The following is a 15,311-nucleotide window of genomic DNA, read 5'->3' as shown; positions in this document are numbered from 1 at the left end:
CGAACCAGAGGGTAAAGAGTCTGTCTACCAGAATCTGGTAGAAATACTCATGGCCCTCAGTTCTATTTGCTGCCAAAATGTCAGCAATAATTTAGTATCTGCAAATGTAGCCTACCTGGGAGATTACCACAGTCTTTCCAATTCAACTGTAAGCATTACACAGATAACACAAGACGACAGATTGTATGACTCTTTCCAGATAAAATTGAGAAAAGTAAATGAATAATCTTGTTCCAGTCTCTACTGCCAGCACAAATTACATGGGAGTGTTACCATTATGTTAGAAACTAAGGCAACGTCTCTCCCGAACACCGCAGAGAAACATTAATGGAATGCTTTATCCTTAATATTTCCATAACACAGAATCTTCGGACATGAATTGACATCATATTGTTGGTCCCGTTACATTTATTGTGGAAGTTTCACAGCTATGCACAGTCATATTCACCATTACTCACTGACTCACAGCACATCAGGTTTTTATGACTATCAGTTGTTAGAATTTCACATTTACAAGATGTATATTGTAGCAGATACATGGAGATGCTGCAGAAAGGACAGAATCAGTTCTGTAAACGGTCTATAAACATTTTCTCCAAACATTCCCACAACTGCCCGGCTCAAATGGCATCTTGAAGATTGTAATAGAAGCTGTAAGAGTGACATTTACTCTGCTTGGTGTGTGCATATATACATATATAGAGATACACAAATATTTGTCTGCGTATTTGACGTGAGCATTTCAAGAATGATGCTAATAATATCTGAGAAAAAGTGTTTGTCGTCATCAAAGATACAGGGCTGGTAATGGATCTACCAAAAAGGCCATACTGTCTTTGTTATGCCTACAAAACATGTTTTTCTTTCACTGTTCTGATACAGTTTATTTCAGGATGTCACAGAAACATGCAAAGAATTCCAATGAACTCGTGTCATTTTCCTGCTTCTTCTTCAGGCACTGATGCACATTTCGTATTCTCACGTGAAATGAACAGCTGCTTTGTGAATTGTGAGTGTTTTCAACCTTTAGATGAGTTCCCCTCCCTTAAATTTCTACCTTGAAGACTGATCTGTTCAAATCATAAAAACTCATTTTCTCCCTGGAAACTATATAATATTGTGTTGTTTGTTTCCAGCAGCTGTTCATACTGTCACGTAGGATCTGGTGAAGAGACGGGAAGAGCATGTGTCATCTGCTGGCGGAGCTGTTTTGTTTAAACTAATGGATGTGGAAATTTGAGATTATTTTTGTCTCAACCACCTCTGAGTATTAAAAATTACACGCCGAGGGAAAACTGACTGAACATTTTTGGAGCACTACTGCGTAGTGTGTCATTGTAATCCACCAGGAGCTTTAAAGTGGTGCTTCAGTTTTTAGCAGTCTGATTCATCAGTAACTGGAAGTCCTTTGAGTCCAGACAGAAACTCCTTGCTTTCACAGTTTTTTTTTTCTTTATACAAGAGTTACATTTCTTTAGCAGCATTTTTTCTTTAGTTTTCCTTTTAAAAAAGAAAAAGAAAAGAGAAAAAAGATCACATGCTGTGCTATAATTTTAGGTCTAGTCAGTTCGGTCTGCAACTTGCACTCTGTGTTTAAAGTGCTGAAACAGTTGTAAAGTTAAAAAAAAAAAAAGGTTGTTTGGTTTATAAGACAGATTTAATTACCTTTTAATGACTTTTTTTTATACTTTTAGACAGAATGAACAATGTACGGCTGTGAACAGGGTCAGCAACCAAACATGCATTACACAATACACTAGAATCAATATACTTTTAAATTCAGTGCTCTTCAGATTTCCTCCTCAGACCACTTTGAGAAAAGTAGCAATTTCCCTGTACATCACACAGGATGCAGAACGCCTGCTTCACCTGATTCAGGTTGTTATTATGAGATTTTACCTTCTGGTCTGACATGTCCGTTCAGATGAAAACTAATATGTTAAAAATTGATGTTACCGTGCAGGACACAGGATTTCACAACCAATGTGTGAAAAATAGGAACGCTATCTCTAAGGACATTGGGGTTTGCTGGACTATCTGTGTTTTAACACTTTTGTTGAGAACTGATGTGTTAAAACACCAAAGTCACCCAAAAGCACAAACTGGAGATCATGGCAGGGATGAACCAGATATTCCTGTGCCCTGTGAAGGTAGAATTACTGTTTTTGTCAAACGGGTCTGGTGGCATTGGAGAGGGTAAAAGAAAGGCTTCAGTTGGCTGGTTCCATACCAGCACTGGTTGTTTATCTAAACTTTGGCTGTCATGAAAATGAATGTTGATGAACAGTTCATTCAAATGGAAATTTCTTATTTGAATGCATATTATACCCAAATGTCCCAATTAAACTTTATGACTATGATTTTAGACTTGATATGTTACTTGACATGCAGAAAAAACACCTTTTTCTACTACACATCAATATATGTTCCTGCAAACCAGATGACACTGAACTGGCAGCTTTGTTGAGTTTGTTCCCTCCTCTAAAAAATGCAAGCATTGGTTGAAGAGTGATTTAAGTGCACCAACTAAATGTAATACTCAGTGTGTGAAATGTAGGTTTTCTATAGGATGCCTAAGCAATGTAAAGAATGTGAGATGATTCTAGGCAAGGTGTAAAATGTGTTTTCCAGTTCTCTATACTTTCCCAGATTTTGCATTATAAAGAAAGTCTTAGTAATGTATGAAATGTCACAGTGTCTCATACTTTGAAACGTCCCATTTTTCACACACTGACTGTAACATACACATAAGATAATTATAAGGCCCAATTTCAGAACCAATCAGAGTTGTATTTTCCCAAATAATAAACATAAAGTCCACCCACCGTCGAATTTGAAAAATGTCTGAAACTGCAAGGGTAGGGGTGGGAGGTGTGGGGTGATCACGGAGCAGAGTGTGGGCGGGTCATAGAGATGGGATTTGTGGTTCTTTGAAGGGAGCCGGATCTTGAGGAGCCGTTCCTTTCAAAGAGCCATTCAAAAGACTGGCTCGTTCTTATCTTGTTCAATATCTTACAAAATTTCACAATATATAAGAATGACAAACAATCAAAATATGTACCTATATAAAATCTACTATACAAGATTTTAAAAAATACAAGAAAAATATAGATTAAAAAAGGATAAACCTGAGCAGTGCAAATTCTAGATAGAATTCACAGCATTTGTTTCCAAATAATACTCCCTGCCCATAGATGCTTCACATGAATGGAGCATGTTGGACATCAGACTTCTATTATGTCACAAATGTGATGAAGGTAGTGTGGAAAATCTGTATATAAAAAGAATGGCTCACAAATGAACATTCAAGAGAATCGATTTGTTCATCATCACATCACATCTCTAGCAGGACGGGATGCAAAGGCAGAAATAATTAACAGACAGCAGCTCAACTCACTAGCAAGATGGAAAGTAAGACTCACAAAGCTGCTACACCACAGAAGAGTCTTTCCCGTCCTAAATCTCCTCAGCTACATAAAAATAAGGTGGCTCTGAACCGTATTAGTTTGAGCCGTTAGCGCTGTTACGCTGGCCTGTCAGCAGCTCCAGCAGCTCTGGAAAGCTGTGGAGACTCACAGCAGGTTGTGGCAGCTGCAGGAAGTGCTGCTGTAAGTTGCCGCTGCTACGATTTGAGCTGCTTTGTCTCGTTAGATGAGAATCAGCAGGTAAGGAATAAAGTCCGGTGTTACTTTTACACCCCTCAAAAGCACAAATCCGGTCCATTGCAGGAATATTTCATCAGAAACTCTGTGAAAGAGTAAAAGTCTGAAACTAGCAAATCTACACTAGATAAGTTCACATCCCCTCAGATGCGTTGGTGGGAGTGGTTTTCTATGCCTGTGGGGTTTTTAAATTTTCTCGTGACGTAGATAACCTCTCTATGGCATGAAAAACATAACCTGGTTTTACCCTGTAGAGGGTGTTATGAGCCATTTTTCACCCACAAAATCCCATTTTAAAAATAAACAAAAAAAAAATACTAATTTCATCAACAATATCTGTGGTTTTCATCACAATTAAGTAATTCTGTGTTGTTTACAGCGCAAAAAACACATTTTTGGATGCACTACCCCTTTAAATTCCCTGCAATGCCTCAGTGGGAGTCCAAGTTTGACTCACTTTACATAAATGACATCACCATGAAACACATTTGCCTAATAAATGAGAAGTTCCCTTTTAGCAATAAACTGTGAAGAAACTCAAGTAAACAAAAACAAAATAGGAGCTGAACTCATTTCCCTAAAAGTTTCTATACGTTCAGATAAACATATCAGCAGTTTTGTCCTTCTTTTGTATTTTTTTTACTTAGTTCATAACATGCAAAGAAATGACAAGCAAACTTTAATCAAAACAATAAAACTTGTATTGAAACAACAAATAATAAATACCAATACAACCTGCCTCTCAGGTCTTAATACCTAGTTAATTATTAAGTTTAGAAAGAACAGAGTTATAACTGTTTACATTAGGAAGCTACCACAACTTCATCTGCTTTGTGTTTTCTGGCGAGGGAAAAGGGGAAAAGAGTACAACTAACAGAGAGGGGGCAGGAATAGTGGGCCAGGGGAGAATGTAATCTTGGTGAGTAGGGTGACACGGGGGCCTCGGCTGCCAGATGGTGCTTTAGAAGGCTTAGCTGAGGCAGCTTTGGGCCTCCACTCCAAACGATCCACAAACTGACTCAATGTCTCTTTTCTCTCACAAATTCACAAATGCCAGCAAAACATTTCCGCCTCTCACAAGCGTTCACACAAACTCACATCAAACATGCAAGCTGTGATGCTGTGTTAAATAGTAAATGTAACCTAAATAGAGCTGGCAATGTAGGACATGGGACATACAATATTTGGCAGGCTACCAGGAGTTCAAAAACATCAAGTCAAGTCTGTAAGGAGCGGATGGAGGGCAGGGGTGGAGCTGTTGCAGTTCCAGATGACAGTCATCACAGTGTAGAACATCCCGTGCCCTGGGGTTCCTCTGGGATTTAGCCCTCCGGAAAAAGACACTTTTGGAAAAATCACTCATGAGATATTTTCCTGGAATCAGTAGCTTTTGGTTACATAAGTGAAATATGAATAAAAGTTTTTTTAAAGCCAGCTGGAAGGACATCTATGGGCGATCTATGGGCGATACATTAAAAAAATGCATTGCTGTAAGTGAGACTGACCTTAAATAGCACAGAAATTAAGGCTTTATTAAAATTTAGGCATTTAAAACTTAATTCCTGACAGGAATTCGGACTTCATCTGAGTAATGGTTGTGGTGTGTGATGACTTAGCTGTCATGATCCTGCCTTTTTTTTCTCTTGGTAGAAATATTAATATGACTGTTCAAGCAAAAATTGATTAATGTGTGCAAATTAATCATACTCATAAAGGCTCGTAATGCTCATTAAAATCTGTCACTTTGTATCTTGATGCTTGATAGGCAAAGTGTTCAGTGCTTCCTGCAGTGTGTTCAAAACGTTCAAACTAAAGATTGAATGCAGATCAATCAGTGTGTTTTCACAGAATACAGAGGATAGAATCTGCTAATTATCAAATGTCCATCAGCTGTGAGATCTAACTGGCAGTTTAGCTTGCATGGCAACATTAAAAATGACATTCTACCTGAGTGAGACTGCAGTTGTGTCCCAAATCTGGGTCTGCACACTTCGAAGTGCAGATTCGTCGGCTACATACGTCATCGCGGTGCGCCAAGCACTGTCCCGTTTGGAAGGAGCCTTTGAATCCACCCTACAAATCGCACTTCATTTGGCCTCAAAGGAAGGCTGCTGGTGATGCATCGTTCGCGGCCTCTTTTCTCCCACAATTCATTGTGTACAAGGCGGTGGCGAATGAGCAACCACACTCAGAAGAGTTTTTTTTTTTTTTTTTTTTAAACTACACTTAAATAGAAACGTGGCAAGACCAAGTACATTAAAACAGGTTTGTTAAACAGTGGCATTAAAATTTGGTAATATTTGATATTCATGGATTTTTAAGTAAATAATTTTGATAATAATTGATAATATTTATTTATTTTTACATTAATCAGTCGGTGTTAACGTTTACCTAAGTGCCCTACGATATGCAAACAGTAATTTTAGAGGTTCAAGTGATTCAACATCCTACATTGCTGCTATGGTAAATTGTCATTGGCAAGGTAGGCAGTCCTATTTCACGCACGTTAAGTGGACTTTGGAGGGTGCAGACTACGTAGGTCAAGCCATAGCCTATATGCAGACCCTGAATTGGGACAGCTTGAAAATTTGCTTAATTTTAGGATGTTTCTCAATACCAAGTACAGAAGTTTTTGTTTTGTTTTGTTTTGTTTTGGGTTTTTTTCAAAGTGGGAGTCACACATCATTTCTCCATACAGCCATATGACATTTATGTTTCTTTGGGTACAAAATGTGCACGTTGGGAAGGGGTAAAAAATAAATAGATAAATAAAAAAAACAAAAAACACCTTTCATTTTCACTCAAAATTGTGGTAGCAATGCTACTTCTTGTGCCTTTAATAAGTAAAATATAAGTTTCAAGCCTCTGTCTAAACCCAGTATTTTATTATGGGCACATAATGAAACAATGGACCCCTGGGCGCAGACACATTTTGTGTCTTTTTTACATTATAATTCTGCAAAAAGACCAGGGGCCTTCTGACCTCCAGCCCTCCTGGGTTCATGATGTGTGCTTTTACAGTAAAGCACAAAAAACACAAAGCATATATATATTCTATAATAAAAGAGACCACCACGTTTGGTGTGAAGCAGACCATAAAAACATGAGCCACAGTAATATTAAAGCTGAATATTTCAGCAGGTTTTCTCCTCTTCCTAATTCCCTGTGTTTGCACAGACCCCCCCCAACCCCCCCCCCCCCCCCCCTCCCTTTATCCCCTCCCTCTTTTTTCCCCTCTCTCCTCATTATTGTGCCCAGCTCTCTAGCACAGAGATAATTTCTCTTATTACAGGGAAGCCATATAAAATCCATAGAGCCTAACCTCAACACTATCTAACCTGCCTGTCTAAAAGAGGAATGTGGCTGTTTTAGAGAACACTTAACACCACTGTTGGGCAAAGCACAGCAAAAAAAACCACATCAACCACCCCACTCTAAAAATAAAAGATTAATAATTTCCCCCAGGATAGCTTTTCATCTATCTCGCCTCTTAATTGACTTACATTAAATTGCCGCAAAGTTTATTCCACCACTGTGCTTCGATGAAATAAATAATTAACCCCATAAAAAGGTCAAAAAAATGAAATTAGAACTAACCACTTTTTGTTCTTCTTTGTTGTGCTAATGAGACAGGATCCCGCCCTTTGACCATCTGATGCTCTGTAATAATTTGTCTTTTTCTTAATCAGAGTTCATGACCATCATCATCCCATCAGATATTCAAACTTCCAATATGACTCACTTTATAGTTAGGTTTCTAATGAAGTCAGGAAGAAGGATGGTATCATTGATTATAACAGTGAACATATGACAACTGGTACAAATGTTGCTAATGATCATAGCAGCAATGATGACGCTGATGAAGATGATGTAGCTGATAGTGATGCTGGTGGTGATGGAAGTAATGCAGATAATGGTGATAACATCAGTAATAACAGCGATAACAGTGATGATGAAAACAGCAGTGGTGGCAGCAGAAGCACTGATAATTACATTGATGAGAGTGGGCTCTAAGACAGTAATTAGAATAAAAACAGCCATTGATTCATCTCTGCAGACACAGGGATAAACGGTGGGATTTCCATTAAACAAAGTAACACAATCATGTTGTCCAATTAAAGCAAGAAAATACAAATGAAGAAACCAAGTGCTGCGAGAGTTTTTCCACACAGAACCCAGTCGATTTTCATACAGAGCCTGATAATTAGCAGCCATGCATCATCTGGCTTTTTCCCATACCAGAGGACTCAGAGTGCATGGATGAGAACATCTTAACTTGTGTGAATACTTGTGTGATTACTTGTTTGTACCCCCATCTCCAAAAAACAACTCAGTAACTCTCCAAAGTCGTGTTTGGGCTGCAGGTGATTCTTAAAGTAGCATTTCCCAGGAGAGACCATGAAACCTCCTGAGTCGAGTTCTTCAGCTCTGCAGAAAGCAGCTTACCATCACTCAAACTCTTCACTGCAGGGGTGTACGCTCAAAATTCATTCGTAAGAGATTTAGCATCCATGGTCCTGCACCGTTTGAATAGTGTTTATGGATTTTGGCTGTTTTGTGGGAAAAGGAAAAAGAAAGGCCAATGAAGGCTTGGTTAATGGTAGCCTGTAGTTGTATAGCAGCTAGCTGAGCTCAGCTTGCCTCTTCTGAGAGCACAGCAGTGTCCTGATCTCTCTAACCTTGTCAGTGCTGCAGGGTGCCCGGTCATTACAGCCACAGCAATGGAGCTGTGCAGGTGTCATTGTATGGCTCATGTCATACGTAAATGTGAGTGTGTGCATGCATAAGTATGGAAATTAGTGTCTTTCAAGGCTCTGGAGCATGCTCAGTAGTGAATCTTGTGAGTTACTGGCCTTGGTGAACCATGTGAGTTATTGGCCTAGGTGGAAATTTGCATCACCAGGAAGGAGGCGTGACAAGCTGTTTGAAACTCAGGAGGTGAAATGCCACAATGGCCATTACGGTGATTAGTGAGCACATTCATCTTTTACAAGCCTCGCGATTCTCTCGCTGCTTCCTCCTAACTACGTCCTGTATGTGAACACACACCGTTTCTCCCTCAAGCCCAAAACAATCACTACAAGCACACACAGAGTACGGAGGAGGAGTTTTGCCTGCGTACACATGCATACAATCTATTTCCTCCGACTCTGGCTCTAAAGCAGGAGAAGTGCCTGAGCTTGATAGCAAACAAAACAACATGAAGAGATTCCTGGCAGGCCAAAGAGAGAGTGTTATCAAAGCCACAGGAATGCACCACCAGCAGCCCATTTTTACTGAGAGAGAGTGTGTGCAGTGTTGTAGCAGACCTGAGCTGCTGGTAATTAGAATGGGCTCTGAGGAGAGACAAGCACTGGAATGAATGCAAATGAATTCACTGGCTCTGGCACTGGGCTCTACAACCTCACTTTTCATACAGCATGCCTTACAGACATGAAGCTCCTGGCACAAACAGAGACAGGCTGCACAGTAAACACTGAGTGACACAAATGTGGACATGCATGTGCACAAGTGTGCTAATAGAATACAAAACCGCAGGCCTGAAACAAATATGAGACCCACGGTGCAGGAGGAAGCATGGGCAGATACAAACAGACACACACACACACACACGTTATACTAATCCCTGTAAATGCCACAATATTGTGAGTAAAGAAAGGGAGGGGTAAAAATGTGTGTGTCGAACGAGTAGCATGTCCCACAGCGGAATAAACAAACCTTTCTTAATTGGTGTCGATTTGGAGCAGAGTGATGATTCATCATGCAGAACTCCCCAGTAGAGTATTGGAAACCCAATCATTTCTAATCCATATGACCTTGACAGACGGCCAGATTTAGACTGTAACTCCTTCTACACGCGTTGTCCAATGGACAAAGACGGGCCATTGTCACTGACTTTACAACACGTCAGAACTTTAATGCACCAAAGTCAGATCACTTCACTGATTACTTCATCTCAGCCAGCGGCAAATCTTTATGAAGCACTCAATTCTTCACAGCACTCATAAATCAGGGTGCTATAAGCACTGTCTCGATGATGGCGCACCACAGACACTATTCCCACACCGAGCTGCTCCAGTAAATAATTCCCATTCCCACTTCATCCAACCAGTGCTTGCTCTTGACTTAAGGAAGCTCACTTGTACCACCCCAGCTCACCTCTACATCCCCGGTGGTTTGCGATGAGAAACTTTGATCAGTAACTCTGTGGCTCCTCTCATGGAGAAATAGGTCATCTGTGAAGAGGTCCTGCTCTTTACTAGCTAGTGCAGCAAATGAGTCTAATTAAAACATCTCCCTTCCTATCTTAACCGGGCATCCAGGCCCAGCTGGAGTCTTATTATAGGGTAGATTATGCATGTAATGTCCCCACTGAGATTAAAGCACAGAATAGCATTTAGAGAGGGGTACGTATATAAAACATAGGTTCTTTGCACAAAAGGACAGCACTATGCGAATATGGGGAGGCAAGGATGAGCACAGAGAATGAGGGGCTGCTTGGTATTCCGACCGCTGCCTACAATAGATGGTGGAAGGAGATAAAGATACAAAAAGAGCGCAAAAGAGGGGGTTGGAGAATAAGCACCACCTGCAGACTCGACTGGCGGCCATCTTGCGGTCAATGAGGTGAGAGCAGCCACCGGCCTGGGTCAGCATTAACACAGACCAATGACAAGTTGGCGCTTGCCCTCTATTGCAGCAACACCTTGCCGTTCCACTCCACTGACCGCCCCTATCACACCAATCACATCACATGCATGCATATGTTTTAACACACGTCTACCTCTCTCCATCTCCCTCTCTCTCTTAAAATAGCGCACACACACACACACACACACACAAGGAGAAATTTAACAAATGTGAGAACAGATGCCCCACATCAGACTGCAGTTGCCCTCTGCTCCCTGTGTGCCTCCAGAGAGACGGAGGAATACAGTTAACCAAGATCAGACACTACAGTCCTCTGCCGTCTCAATACAAGCCCATGGTCAACACACGCACACACACACACACACACACACACAAACACTCACATGCTGACATGTTTTACTCATTCTTGGCAATGCCCCTGTCAGGAAGAAGCTACAGAGATGCAATCAGAGCACCTGTAAAGTAACAGCTGCTTCATACCTGCTCCTTATCAAATCTCCACTTGTCAGCCAAAACACTTCTAACCAACCTTTCCTTACATTTTAAGATTTCCCTTCGTCAGATGCAGAAAATGATACAGTGTATAATGGTAACATTATAGGCATATTCAGTCCTTGCACCAGAACAGACTACCAGGGCGGGCAAATGATCACTGTAGGCGGGCCCAATTTATCAAATGAATTTTGACTTTATAAGAAGACAAATTACTGTTTAATAATTCAATATTTGACCCATGTCGAAGCAGATTAGGTATAGAATACAATAAAATAAATAAACAAATGAATAAATACATGTTTTTTTCTTCGACTATTGAAAAAAAAGCCTTTTGCTGACACTTCAGATCCAGCAGATGTCAGATGTAACAGAACAGATTTAACAGAAAATAAAAAAATTTAATTCATGAATAACAAAGTAAATCTAGTCATTTCAACCAATAATCGGACTTTAGAAATAAATGACAGACTGTCTCTGGTCGACACCAGTTAATCAAAACATCTAAACAGCAACATTATGTGAGAGACGTTCAGATGGATGGATCAAATTCTACACAAAACAACCTGGGGCGGCAGTGGCTCAGGCGGTAGAGCAGGTCGTCCAATGATCGGAAGGTCGGCGGTTCGATTCCCGCTCCCGCAGTCATCTGTCGTTGTGTCCTTGGGCAAGACACTTAACCCTCCTTGCCTCCAGTGTTGGCATCGCTGGTGTATGAATGTGTGGATGAATGGTCGGTGATGGTCGGAGAGGCCGTAGGCGCAGACTGGCAGCCACGTTTCCGTCAGCTTGCCCCAGGGCAGCTGTGGCTGCACACGTAGCTTACCATCACCAGGTATGAGTGAGGAGTGGATGAATAATGGATTCACACAATGTAAAGCGCTTTGGGTGCCTTGAAAAGCGCTATATAAATCTAATCCATTATTATTATTATTATAAATGTTCAGCACAACGCAGATGTTTTCATCATGCTTTAGCAAATCAACAAACTTCCACCACCCAGCCAAAGCGGACCCGTGGTGGAACATTCAATTAGCTACTAACCTGCTCCAGTTTACATAAGTTTGGCTTAGAGAAAGGCAACTAGAGCTCAACCAAACTGATCCTGGTTTATTTTATGCAACTTCAACTCTGTAAAACATCAGGAAACATCTGCAGCAGACAAAAACCAGACATACTAAACATGTAACTGCGACTTACTACACTTAGTAAGGACGAGTCGAGCTGCGTTTCATCCAGCTGCAGAAGATGCTCAAGAGGAAGAGAAGAAGACAGGAGACATGCACCTGTGGTTGCTATGGTTACTATCTTGCTAGGTCTGGACATAAGCAGGAATCATCCAAACTGCTGGAAGTGGTTGATTCTTGCTGTGTGACACCTGACGCAGGTTCCTTTTTTCACGTTATCATTGGATCGCTTCCTTATGTCTGCTGCTACTTCACTGAAGCAAGTTAATGACTTTGTGCCAAATATCGCGATAACTTAAAGAACGCATTTGCAGACAGATTAAATATACAAACGCAAATACACACACACACACACACACAGAACTTGCAAGTTTTCTCAATGCAAAAAAACACACATGGGAACTGATTCTACTTTTTAAAATTTAGTATCATTATGAAAATAACTGGTAAAAATAATTATTAATGAAAATGATATTGAAAAGTATATCAATTAAAATGAAAAGCTCTGGGTCTGGGTATATATGAACTTTGAATGAGTTGTATAGCCTTTAGTCTTCTTCCAATATTATTTGTATTGGATGCTTATTTAGGAAGATGATTACCAGGTGGGAGAAGAAACTCCACATCTGTGGTTGTTTATGGATCGTACTCCATCCCATTCTTGTAGAAAATCAATATTCTAGGTATTGAGACACTGTTTTTCCCTCACTTGAATTAAGTAAAATACAAATCTGCTTGTGCTCTTCTCTCAAGAAGCTAAGCATGCTATTTTTTTACTGTGATCTTTTGAGGAACACTGGCTGACAAGGCCAGTCAGGAGATCAAACAAAATAAACATCTGCAAGCAAGATAGACACACACGCATTAGCCAAGCTGCAGCTCCCAAGGTGGATCTTTTTGACTGCCAGGTTTACATCTGATTGTTGGTAGCCCATCCATGTAATCACTTAACTCTCCGGACACACAGAGGAGAGACTGCGGCTGAGGATATGTTGATGGGCCAAGGATTTGTGGTTGGCTTAAAGTGATGAACCTCCGGACATCGATCTAACATCCCTTATGGAGTCTGTTCTACATTTGGCAAGGCCTGGATATCGCTTGGTTTTCAGAATTACATGATTAAAGATCTGTCAAAGAAAGAAAGAAAGAAAATCAACTCAGCCCTTGGGAAGGAAAGATGGCAGTCACCCAGTGGCCACTGGTCATTTAATTGAAAGCAGTCTCATTCTGAAAATACCTTAACACAAACACCTAGCTCTGCAAACTTGTCAAGAACATGCAGACGTGTCATATTGTAGTATGCAAATGCAAAATGAAACCATGCATAGCAATATGAAAATTAAGAAATAGGTCAATATACTATTATAGAGGGACAGCTACCTTTTACACTTAAACATGGCTAGGTAGGGAGATGTTTAGATAGCTATTAGCTAATAACACTTTATGACTATTCAGCAGCCACTTACAGGACACACACTTCCAGTCACTCATAGCTATTAGCAGCCATTATCACGTATAATCATGTGGAATGGTATGCAAGGGAGCCTCATCTGGAGCAGAAACAGTAACCACAGATAGAATTAAAATCCATCAAGAAGATGATGACAATTTGGCAGCTTTAGAGCACAGGGTACAATGTACACTGCATGAACACCAGTATGTTTCTGTCACACAGATACACACAGTCATCAGCTATGAGACACAAAATAGTTGTAAAAATCAACAATCCATAGCAGTGGGGGGGGGGGGGGGGGGGGGGGGGGGGGGGGGGGCTATGCATCTATTTTCTGGGATTGTACCGACCTTCCTCACCCATCTCTGTTTTTATCTCCAGCTGTGACTAAAAGGGCCACTAACCTATGACACAATAACAAGAAAGAGGACAAAACAACCAGAAAAGACTGCAAGTGACCCCTTTCTAAAAGGGTCAGCTACTCCAAGGCTATAAAATCTTAAAAAGCAAAAGATAATATTCTGCTTTGGCTATGACTGTGGAGACATCGACGAATGGAGAACGAGGGAGAGCTCAGACAGGACCCCGGCCTTAATGTAGTTTGTAATTGTAAGTGTTGGTCTTTAATAAAAGCCTAGAGTATTTGGTCAGGCTAATAGACTGGGCTCTCTAAATCCTGGCTGTCATGCATTATTCAACAGCCATTAGCTATCGCCTCATCTGGGAGGCTGTATGAGTCCCATCATCGGCTGAAACCCAGGCAAGACACACACGGAAGGTGTGAAGGGAGGGGTGAGGGATTAGCCAGGGAGAAAAAGAGAGAAGGGAAGAGATGCAAATGCAGGTATAGAGTAGGGAGAATAGAGGGGAGGTTAGAGATGAATCCGAGGCAAAGAATCAAAGCGGGGAGATGACAAGAGATGGTCCTGATGCGGCATAGGTGAGGGTCTGTGATATGGAAATGACAAGAGAGAGATGAAGAAATACCTGAATAAAAGCCAGAGGTCATGCCGTAGACCTATGAAAATGGGAAGAAGAAATGACCGAAGCGATATGGCCAGAACTGAGTGATAGGTATGGAAGTAAGAGTGGTGGGCGAGCCTCGGGTCAGAGGGAAGCTACAGAGAGCAACAGAGAATGAAAGAGAGATGCCAGTCTGAAGTGGCATTTTCTGTTGGCCAGGAACATAAATGTCAGATGCTTCCATTCGCTCCCCTCTCAACCTTTTCTTCTTTCAATTCCCCTCACCTCCTTCTCAACCTCCCCCTGCTCCTTTCACTCCACCTCCTACCGCCTTTCTCAATCTGTCCACCATTCTCCATCTCCCCAGAGTAGTGCTAGTGGTAATTTTGCTTTCAGAGACAAGAGAAGGCCATGGAACACATGGAGATGCAGGCTGCTCAGTTACCATGGTATCATTGGCCAACAGGAATGGCGCCAAGACCGGGACGCGTATCTGCGTCTGTGTGTGAATTGGTGTGTACGAGGGGTGAGCACAAGCGTGCACTCTTAAGTGCATCTACACATTGGCGTAATGGGTGTTTAGCAGACTTGCCAGACTTGTCCCAGCCACTGCTCTCCCAGACTACCAAGTTCACCTGACCCTCTGCGGCAGCCCAAGGACACACTCCCGTCTCTCTAATTAAAACACAACCCTGACACACACATGGAACACACACACACACCCTGCAGGTCTGCAGCTTAAAATAACCTTAAAAGGAGCAAGCAGAGCCATCATCCCCTGCACTCAACACCTCTTCAAAATCTACTCAGCGTTTTCTCACCAGGCAGCTTCCAGGCAGATTCTGCCTCAATCTGCAGGAAGATTCACAACAACAAACAGCATCTCCAAATGCAGCACCCGTT

General features: G+C 41.3%; 1 protein-coding gene across 1 annotated transcript in view; it reads right to left on the bottom strand.

The window, feature by feature from the left end:
* Positions 1-15,311, bottom strand: part of tenm1 (teneurin transmembrane protein 1) — a 218,828-nt gene that overhangs the window by 152,377 nt on the left and 51,140 nt on the right. The window lies entirely within an intron of this gene.

Source organism: Melanotaenia boesemani, chromosome 7, assembly GCF_017639745.1.
Source record: "Melanotaenia boesemani isolate fMelBoe1 chromosome 7, fMelBoe1.pri, whole genome shotgun sequence".
NCBI lineage: Eukaryota > Metazoa > Chordata > Actinopteri > Atheriniformes > Melanotaeniidae > Melanotaenia > Melanotaenia boesemani.
This window is presented reverse-complemented; position numbering and strand designations above follow the sequence as displayed.